This window comes from Pezoporus flaviventris, unplaced genomic scaffold, assembly GCF_033815535.1.
Source record: "Pezoporus flaviventris isolate CSIRO_AGI_PZ_B2104156 unplaced genomic scaffold, CSIRO_AGI_Pfla_v1 ptg000035l, whole genome shotgun sequence".
NCBI classification, from domain to species: domain Eukaryota; kingdom Metazoa; phylum Chordata; class Aves; order Psittaciformes; family Psittacidae; genus Pezoporus; species Pezoporus flaviventris.
Window position 1 is genome coordinate 13,164,825 of NW_026892583.1, and position 10,783 is coordinate 13,175,607.

At 42.3% G+C, this 10,783-nt stretch overlaps 1 pseudogene; it reads right to left on the minus strand.

Moving 5' to 3' along the window:
• Positions 1-792: 792 nt before the first annotated feature.
• On the minus strand, positions 793-8,248 carry LOC133273929 (uncharacterized protein C11orf24-like; annotated as a pseudogene).
• Between the last annotated feature and the right edge of the window lie 2,535 nt (positions 8,249-10,783).

The window sequence follows — 10,783 nt, forward strand, 5'->3', positions numbered from 1 at the left end:
GACTGCTTCCAGCACAGCACCACTCACTGGGAGTGAGTGAACAAGCTGTCTGGCTGGGTTTAAACCACGAGAATGATGAATAAGAAGTTTCTTATACAATACAAAGTAGCCTCTTCCACGGTAATGACTCCCTCCAAATTCTAAACAGCCAAAGAATTTGGATAAATAACCAAACCAAAATCCAACAGCTCAAATTCTGAGGTTTGCCTATTATCAGCCTCAAGATAACATGCAAGCAGAATTAAAGAAGAGTAAAGTAATTCAAAGTGAGAGGCAAGATATCAGTCTGGTAAAAAAATAATACACTCCACTCAGAGTCCACATACGTTCCATTGATCTAGCATTTTGCTATTGGTATGTATGTGTCATTCAAATAAGACGCATTAATCACTGAAAAATACTTCCTGAAAATTAATTGTTTCTACTCACACTCTCGGATGCAGATCTTAGCAGGTGAGCTGCAACACCATGTGCAATAAGGTTTCCAAACTACTAGCAACTAGGAGCTGGTCCTGAATGCAGAACAAAAACCTGAACAGAGCCTGATGCTCTACATGTGAAAGACAATAAGCAGTAAATGGGCCTGCATACCCGGGAGACTGGAAGCATGCTGCTCTGATATTACAGAAGCAGTACCCTGGAAGAGGATCAGCATCTTCTCTGACATGTCCATACATCCAGTGAGGCCTTCAAAGCTCCCACACCTGAAACATAGAAGTAGAGCTAATCTGCCCTCAAAGCCACTTGCCTGCTTCTGAACTGTCAGTGACAGGAACGAAAACAGAAATGCAATAAGATATGCTCTTCCAGGGCCCCATTTATTAAGTGAATACAAAAATAATATAATTTAAGTGCAGAGGCACAATAATCTGCTCCATGGCTAAAAGATATCTTGGGTTAGCAGTAAACGCAGTTCACAATGCCTTGTAAACAGACCTCTTTACAAGCAAGAGGCATACTGAAACATGACACACCTTGGATTAGAAGTTACCTGTTGCAGCAATACTCCCCACTTCTCATCTTGAGATTTCAGGGCACTTCACAAAACATTTTCAGAAGAGCCCATGTGAAACAAATGAAACACAAGCAACTTGCACTGTAAAAAGTTGAGAAAGTACCACAGCATGTTCCAAGCATGATGGCTTTTACCCCTTGTCAGGTTTGGTTTGCAATGAGAAATAACAGCCAAAGCTACTGTGCATTATGGAAGTTTTAAAAATGAATACTTCTTTTTAAAATTATTTTTACAGCAACCTGTGGCACAGCTGAATAAAAAGTAACATTTTTCTTAATACAGTACATGGCATTTCTCCTCAATTGCACAAGTAAATTTGGAAGCGCTTTCAGTTTGTGTTATAGGCAAACAGGAAAGAAAAATAAGTCAGGCAGGCCTTCAGTCTCCTTTCCATCTCTCTGCCCACTGTTTTATCCCCACCCTTTCACATCTGAGAGTCCACATACATTCCATTGATCAGGTAATCCACCTGCGTGTAATCCTTCTTCTTGTAGCTCTCATAGGCCTGCATAAGGAAAAGAACTATAACAGTTATGAAAAACACCATACCAACTAAAAGCACTGCAAGAAGCAAACTTTTATCCACCAAGTACTGAGTCAGGGGCTCTGCTGCAATGAGAAGATACTCATTGTCTATGTCCTGAGTTTCTGCAAGGCCCGAAACTGTTGCTTTGGGTGCACCTGCTGGAACGATGGCTGTTGAAAAAATGTGAGCTGTTGACTCTATCCCATGCCCAGGCACAGTTTCTGCTATATGGGCAGTAATTAAAACTGTGGCACTTCTTGTAGAGCCCATATGAGAAGTCGATTTACTCAAGGATGTTGTGGCTATACGTGCTTCTGAATCTAGATTTGGCAATGTAACAGGGAGTGGATTCACAGAGTGAGAACTCTCCAAGGGTGTAATTTTCATGGCATGAGTGGAAGTAGTGGCAGATGTTCCTACAGCTGGTGGGATGGAGGTGGCCAGTGTTGTGGTCAGTGTCTTCAGGCCAGCTTCAGTAGTGGTGGGGCTACTAGAGCAGGGAGTGCTGGTGGTGGTGATGGCTGGATTAAACTGCTCTGTCTGACTCACTGGAGTACCTGAAGTGACAGTGAGAAGAGCAGAAGTGGGGGACAACCCTGAGACAGAGCTACTATTTCCTGATTTTTCAGTGGTGGCCACACGCTTGGTGACATGGCTGGATGTGGAAGCAGAGATGTTACCAGACGTGGGAAAAGAGGGAATGGATGACATAGCTGTAGAAAGATGACCAGAAACTTCACGGGCATTTGAGGCTTCAGCAGTTGTTTCATAAGCTGAAGTGAGGACAGTTGCATTTATAACATCTTTTGTTATGTCTGTGACAGCAGTGGTGGTTGCTATGGTGGTGGTAGCATTGCTTGCAATTGTTTCTCTTGCAGTTGTTGTTACGGCTGTGGCAGCAGTGTTAGTATTGCTTGCAATTGTTTCTGTTGCATTTGTTGTTACATTTCCACTGTCAGCCCCAAGAAAATCCCTCAGATGAATCTTGTGAGTTTGAACAGGTAAGGACAGGTTTTCCACATTGTTTTGGTCAACTTGTGCATTCAGCATCCTCCTCTTTTTCTGTGGATAGCTTTGGTGGTGAAACAGGATTCCTTCAAAAAGACAAAAACAATGAGTGTCGTAAGACTAAAACTCTCAAGATCAAATCTGACTTCAAACCCCAACATGCAAACCAGAACACATTCTGCAGCACATGTAGTACAACTGAAATAAATCAGTCCTAAAGTCAGCAATTTTTTTTTTTTTTTTTTGGGGGGGGGGGAAGGGGAAGATGTTGTTTGTCATTTGTATTTGCCTCAGACCACTGGCATTTGCCCAACCAAGGAATTATCTCCACAAAAGGGGAGTAAGGAAGTGCAGAGTTGCAATGTAGAAGCACATTATCAACAGGAGTAGCGTTACAAGTGCCAGCTCCTGAGAAGAAGCTCTCACACTTTCAAAGTTACACAGCATCAACAAAGCCTTCATGCTTAGATTCATAATTTCCATCTCTCAAAACTGAGTGGAAATTTCCGCTTACACTTTCATACTTCAGAAGAATCTCCTTCACAATTAGTGACCTAGATTTATAGAGACCTAAATCCCATCAAAGACCTTTGCTTATCAAAGGTCTGTAGCTATACTGCAAAGAAAACTTTGCCAAGCCAAAAGAACCATGGACAAACTTCTTTTTTCTAAAAAAAAAAAAAAAAAAACCAAAAACAAAACCACAACAACAAAACCAACCAACCAACCAAAAATCAACAAAAAACTTGGGTACAGCAAACTCTTGAAACATACTGTAGAAAATTGATTCCCCAGTTTCCAACAAGCTCCATTTTGTTGTTGTGTCACTTAATTAAAATTGAAGACCCTGGCACTGTAAAGTCACCATGAGCAATTGCTACTAAGGCTGCTCCCATTATAGAAACAGCCTGCTGCCTCTGGCGCAAAATCCTGCAATCTCTGGAAAAGCAATGCCAAAGCATTTTTCCTTTCTCTTAAAAAAATGTATGCCTTTATGTTCCAAAGGAGGGTGCATGGAGTGCAAACAGCTTGAATGAATGATGTGCTCAATATGGTGACAAACTGTTACTCAAAGACAGATCATGTACCTGTAAGTGCCAGAGTCCTCACAAGGCTGAAGAAACAGTTTTTCCAGTGGACTAAGTTCACCTACAGAATCATCCTGCAAGGCATCTCGCAACCCATTTCTCTCTGCGAAAAGCCAGTCAATGTGTAAACACAGGCATTTAAAGCAAAAGGACAAGGATCCTGGATTTAGCAGGAGCCTGAACCATGGAATTACCTCCAAGCAGATCTTTGATGTCTCGTTCCCCAGCATTGTGGCACACACTCAGCTGGTGACAGTGGAAGAGGATGCAATAATTTTGGTAGGGCACAAACCAATTACAGTGATGGTTACCTGAAAACAACAGAGAAAATAAAGTCATGTTATCACAGAATGGTTTGTGTTGGAAAGGACCTTAAGATCGAGTTCCAACCCCTCTGCCATGGGCAGGGACACCTCCCACTAGATCAGGTTGTCCAAGGCTCTGTCCAACCTGGCCTTGAACACTGCCAGTTAAAGAATCTAACCAGTTGGGTCACTACACACTGTATACTGAATGCACTGCTTCAGGTCTGTAATTAAAGAATTAAAAACAAAACTAAACCCCAACCACAATAGCTGGAAGGTCAGGCCTTAAGGGATCCTAACAGCCTTAGTGAAAACAACTGGAAGATTAGTTCAATCAATATAGCTGCTGCAGCCTACCTACCTGCTTGTCTTTTGGTATCAACATCTCCTAACAACAGCAATTTACTCACCCAGACAATGACAAAGAGAGTGCTGTACAGTTTGGACCCATCTAAATGCTAGCATTAATCCACATGTCTTAATAGGGGGGTAGGGTGAGGGGAAGTGAGCTGTAACTGAGAAGCCACTCATCACCCATGGGAGAGGGCTCTCATCTCAGTGCTTGGAGTTCCACAGAAATTTACTCTTCATTTGCTGAACCAATTACATTTCAAGAAATTAAAACCCACTCCTCAGAAATGAAAGCACATTTGGATGTGCCCCAATTCCAAATCCCACCTCCTGTCCCTCACCTGACAAGCCACACTAGTGGAGAAATGCAGGCCATCTACTACTGTAAATCATGCCATTTCCCATTTCTTGGGAAGGGGAAAACAAAAAGCCACCAGCCTCTCTTGCACTGGCTACTTGTCTAAGTCAGTCAGTTCAGAAAGATCAAGAGACAAATGTGGTCAGCATCATTAAAACACCCTGGTTTCTGATGCCTTCAGGATGGTATCCAGCTGCTCATGACTTCCCTGTTGCTCCCCAGGAGAACCAGAGACCTCTACTGAGCTGTACTGATTAATACTCTCTCATGCAACTCCAGACTGAAGCTCCAGCCGACATGTACACTGCAAGACACATGCCACCCAGTGGCTCCTTTTTGCTTACTTCTAATTAGGAGACAGAAGGAAAAAAAAAAAAAGAATAAAAATGTGGAAGGACAACAAATGTTCTTCAGAGCTATTCTGAAAGGAAACTACGTAGGCAGATGCCAAGGTTTTCCCTAAAACTGGTTTACTTCATGCTTAAGCCTGCTGCTACTGGAAAGAAACTGCAGATACACATAGGCAAACAGAAGCCAGGTAAGCAGCTGCACTGTGGAATTAGTGAGCAGGAATATTTGCTCTTGCAGCCATGTCATATTTTTCCTTTATTTTTCCCAGAGTATGCAGGATAGCCCAAAAGTATGTTCTCAGAGCCAGATTGCTCAGATGACCAGGATTTTCCCCTTCAGCTCTGGACTGGCTGCCATAGAAGAAACTTGAGAGAGCTCTGAATATGGCTGAGGATGCAAATGCAAGAGCATGGTCTTACCTTCCAACATTCATGAAGCACCTGGGAATCCTGGATTGCCAGATCTTTGCTAAGATGCTTGCCCTAGCAGTATCTGGAGACTTGAACCCATTGCACTAGACAACAAATGGAGGTTAAATCTACTACCCATGTTGTCAGCCCTAGGGAGTTTTGCTGCTTTTATTAGCATGCAATTGAAGTGTCAAACTGTTTCATGATACTGATACAATCACAGAATGGTTAGGGTTCTGTTTTGTGATATGTTAGTTTGCTAACTATGTACCCTGGCTGATGCTGTGGGTGCTTGAAGGCAATGCTGGAATAGCTAGACCAGCAAACATTCCCTTTTCTGCAGAGCATATCTGAGACGTGAATATACTAGCAAAAGTTCTTCTTGTGACAGTTACACTACTCCAAGTTAGTGATGTGATTTGTACCCTTGCTGTCATAACATCTGCAGAATAGAGCCTAACCAGCCAGGAATGTTATTTTTCCACTTCTCCAAGCAACGTAGCCGTGAGATGCCTCCCCATGCAACCTTGGCCTGTAAGTTAACACTACATTACCTTAAAAAATAACAACCACTGCTCCTTTACTGACAGTTTCATAGGTATAACTATTCTGACACCTAAGCCTCAGGCCTCACATTTGTAATGAAAGAAAGCACAAAAATAAATATACTTTGGGGAAGGTGGGAATGGAGAACAAGAGCAGTAATGCTGATCTTAAAACCTGAAGTTGTTTTTTGGTTTGTTTTTTTTTTTCTTAAAGACATTTCAGGTCCTTCTTTCTATGCACATGGCTAATACACTGATATGAAGAGCTTGCATATTTTCCATTTCCCTTGACACCAGGCAGTGCAGCAGATGGGCCATCAAGTAACAACTAGCAATAAACTGCTTCAGTGGGTTTAATACAGAACATAAAACCTTGGTTTAGTTTTGTGTCCATCCTGAGGGTGGAAAGGGTCACCTAATTCCAGAGGGTCCACCCCTTCTGCCCAATAAAGGCAACACTCAACTGGACTTGCTCTGTACAAAACAGAGCAGGAGAGAACAAGGTGAAGGGCATAAAAAAAAACGTGGTTGAAGTCAGTCACAGGATGAAGCATGCACTCAGATCATCTCCCAGCCCTGACCATGGACTAAATTCCTCACATCCCCAGGATGAGGCAGCTGATAGCAACTTTTCTACCCTTATCAAAATATCAGGAAGTTAAAATTACATGGGCAGTGTTTAGAGATTCTCAGGTGGAACAGACAAACATGCAGTGCTACATACCCTAAGTGTCAGCAAAGTCGGTGTGAATGTGTCATCTTTCTATGGTTTACCACCTTAAAAAGCAGGAGTTTTCACAGCTCTGGTGCCTGGGAGACAAACCCACTCATCTTTTACCTCCTAAATAAAACAGTTTACAAAGGTGCTTTCTTTCCACCACGAAGGGAAGTCTCATGTTTAAAATAAAGGTTTGAAACCACTGGGCTTTAGAAAAAGGCATCTTTATGATATTCCTATCAATCCGATTGTCAGACATTCATCCACCTGAATCAAGGTCTCATCTTCACCACATTATCACCAATTGTTTGTAGGTGCCACAAGCTTTCAAGTGTGGCTAGATAAGATCAGGGCCTTCATAAGGACAATTCTGAAAAACTCATTTAGAAGTTTAATGCTTTTTAAAGACACCAGAAGAAGAAAGCAGAAGGCTCTCATTCTGCAAAACTTGTTTAACCCTTCATTGCAGGATACGATTGGTTTCTTCTGAGGTAGAAAAACCACACATAAATACCAGTGAGCACAGACTACTCATCCCAGTGCAGCCATCTACAAGAGCACTGTTCACTTGCAAACATCTGGCAGCACGGAAAAATCATTTTCAAGTCAAGTGACCTAACACTGTTTGCAAGCTGCCAGTGCTCACCAAGAACACATGCATGCTGTTTCTTACAGAAGGTAGAAGGGCCCTGGGAAATGGTTCTTCTGAATTCAGTTTAATCAGTTATTTAGCACCACTGGACTGTACAGAGCCGCCGTAACTGTAAATGCCTGTAAACAACTGAAATTAAGAATGACAGTTGTCAGGGAAGCAGAGGAGACCTTTAAGGAACAGAAAACACAGCTGAAATTTCAGCTAAGGGACAAGACCTTCACCTGAAGCACCCAGGCTTTGACAAGCCTGCCTGCACTCCTTTTCAGTTGTAAGCATGTTTATTCGCACTACATGGACTCCTCTCCCTTTCAGGACAGAAAACCTGTGCTCGCATATACAGAAAGAGATCAGCAGGAAGAATACAACGGCAGTCCACATCTTCAGGGTTGGCCTAGCAGAGAGGCTTCTTTTCCCAGGAGCAGCTCTTTCTTATCTCGCTTTCAATCCACTGCAGTATTCCTATTAAAAAGAAGAAAACAAATCAATTTATATCAAGCAATTTTTATATTAAATACACTCCTATCAGCAGGAATGGGAAAAAAGTATATACAAAATGAAAGCAAGTATCATTACACACAACATACAGGCAAGGATGCAGAAGCAGGAAGAAAAAACCATTCCCGAATTCACAGACAGGCACTTTCTTCAAAAAGGCTACTTTGGTCTTCTTCCCTCAAGCCCCAACAGAGAACAGTTCAAGTCAAAAGCCATGTATAAATGGCAAAAATCAAACCCCACAGGTGTAGGGCAGCACAGAGATGATGCTTTTTGACACGTTCTGGGACCCATAATATTGTTCCCAGGCTCAGCAGAAGGGTTTGCACCAGCTAAAGCACACTGTTAGTATGGGAACTATAGTCGTGGCTCTACCCTTACACTAAGTCAGTTGAAATCAAGCATCAACCTTAGTTGATTCCCGCTCATTGCAAAAAAAAAAAAAAAAACCTAAAAGAAACTTTGACTGAAAACAAGCAAAAGCCAATATTTCAGGTCTTCCGAAACATTACACACACATGATCTGTTGCTGAGGAAGATTCACACCCACAGTAAGGCTTCCCCACATAAAACAATGAATAGGCTATGTCTTTTCTTCGTTACCAATGCACACATGAAACACTGTCCCTGTGGATGGGCCCTCACCCTTCAAGTCGCTGGAGCAGCTTCCATTGACTTCAGAGCCCATCATCAGCCTCTACCTGAATTTACCCTGTTTCCAAGACTTATAAAACTGTATATGAGCTCAGCCTGAACAAGACCAACTGTAAGTCTCTTCCTTAAGCAGTTTTAAGGTGAACTTTCCTCCTCATCGCTGTAGCAAGCTTTGGTCTTCATCCTGCAGTTCTGAGGAGAAATCTCATAGCCTTCAAAGAGAAGATTGCTGAGATTCAACTCCCCGTGGCATCTGAGAGATGTATGTGATGACTGCAGTTGAAGATGCAAAGACAGTTCACAACACAGAACGAACAGCATGTGTGAACGATATAAATAGCATAGTGAAAAAAATCCAACAGTCATCAGTAAGACCCTGATCTAGCCATCCATGCAAGAAGTTTCACCCTGAGCTCTCAACTCCAGTCCCAATCATGCCTGTGAATTTAAGAATCTGAGTAAGAGCCTTTTTTTTATCTCCAAGAAAGCCCAAGATAATGCTTACTAGCCTTGACTCCCATATTACAACATTCGGATGCTTCGTACCATGAAACTTCTGTTTTGAAATTTTCCTCTACTCTACATCCTAAAGCCCCAAACAGGGTAACAGAGTTTTAGCTTCAAAACCACCCTGCCTGAAAAAGGGTGAAATATAAACAGCAACCCCAAGCTTTGCAGAAGACACAACGTGCAGGTCCACCTTAGACTACCAAGGAGTCAAAGATGGGGACAAAACTTTATACTAAAATGCAGTGCCTCAAATTCAGCATCCCTATTTGCCCTACAAATTCCTAAAGGAACTTAAAGCCTCCTGCCTGCCTTTTTATTTAGGCTAGTAAAAGGAGTTACTTTGGCTGTTGGAAATAGATGGAATATTTGTACATCTGCTTCCCCAGAGAGCCGGGGAGCCTGAAAGGACGACACTGTAAGGTACCTGGGTACTTGCACCGCTGACCTTAGCTTATGCAGTCCTCTGTGGCTTTCTCCCTGCAATAAATGTGCACAGCATCATGCTCGTTTGTGTGAGCAGCTTTCTCACTGCAGCCAAAAGTTCACGTCTGCGTCATCCCACCTTGCAGCTGAAAACATTTCTAAGTCTGATCTGACAATGTAAGGCTTGTAAGGGAAAGGCAGCTCACCAGCCCCATCTAGTCCTGCGTACCAGACTGTGCCTGGTGTCCAGCCAGCACAAGCTTTGCTGAGGGCTCTCTCCCACTTCACACTGTGCACACACAGCTCAGACTGACTTTGCTCATTCCCTCTCATCACTTGCTCTTCCAAATGCACCTTAGAGTGACTTGGAAGAACCAGCACAAGAGAGGAGATAACCTGTGCAATACATAACCGCAGCCCCTGCAGCACAGTACACAAGAATGAGCTACACAGGAAATCAACCCCATGTTTTCAGCATCATGCTGGTAATATGAATTTGTATTATTCAGGCAAGGTAACTTCAACACTTTTCCCACTGTTCTGAATTACAAGGCACTTCCACAAGTTTGCCTTAGCCTTCAGCACACTCTTGCTGCCACTGTTAGCATAAACCGTAGCTTAATCATTGAAAACTCCTGTTGACAAGACTGTGAGCAGGAGGGAAAGCAAGAGAAGATGTGAAATACTCTGCCCACAAGAGATTTTCTTAGAGCAGACAGGTCCTTATTGATGTCAGACAGCAAAAGTTTGCTTTAAATACAAATCTTTCAACTTAAAGCGAGTGATTTGGGTTCTTTCATTGACACTATAGGTACCCCACCAACACCGAGCACAACTTGTCAACCTGCACTCCCACACATTATGCAGAAATAAGTGCAATTCTTGTAAAGTTCTCAGGTCACAGGCAGAGATTCAGCAAGCAGAGAAAAAAAGAAAAAAAATACATTATTAGGCCCACAGGAAAAAAAAAAAAAGTACATCATTAAGGGTAAATTTTTTGTTTTAAAGAGTCCAGGTTATGTTTGCAGTCCCTTTTCAAGGTAAAAGGCTTAGAAGATGCAATATTTTATAGCCTAAGAAGTGACCCTGAGAAGGAATTTGCTGTGCAAGAATGTATGCATTTACTGTTTTAAAGAAAACTGCAATGAATAAACACAGAACACTCTCATCATTGTGATTTTTTTCCCTAACTTTACTAATACCTCTGTCGTTACACTTACTAACCCTCACAGAGAATAAACACCTTCCATTGCATTTTGGAAATGTAGATATAGCAGCATTATATCTATGCTGTCTGTTCCCAGGTGCACAGAGATGCTTTGTCTCCTCAACCACACTAAGACACCAGAAGTCCTTCTCATTACATCTGAC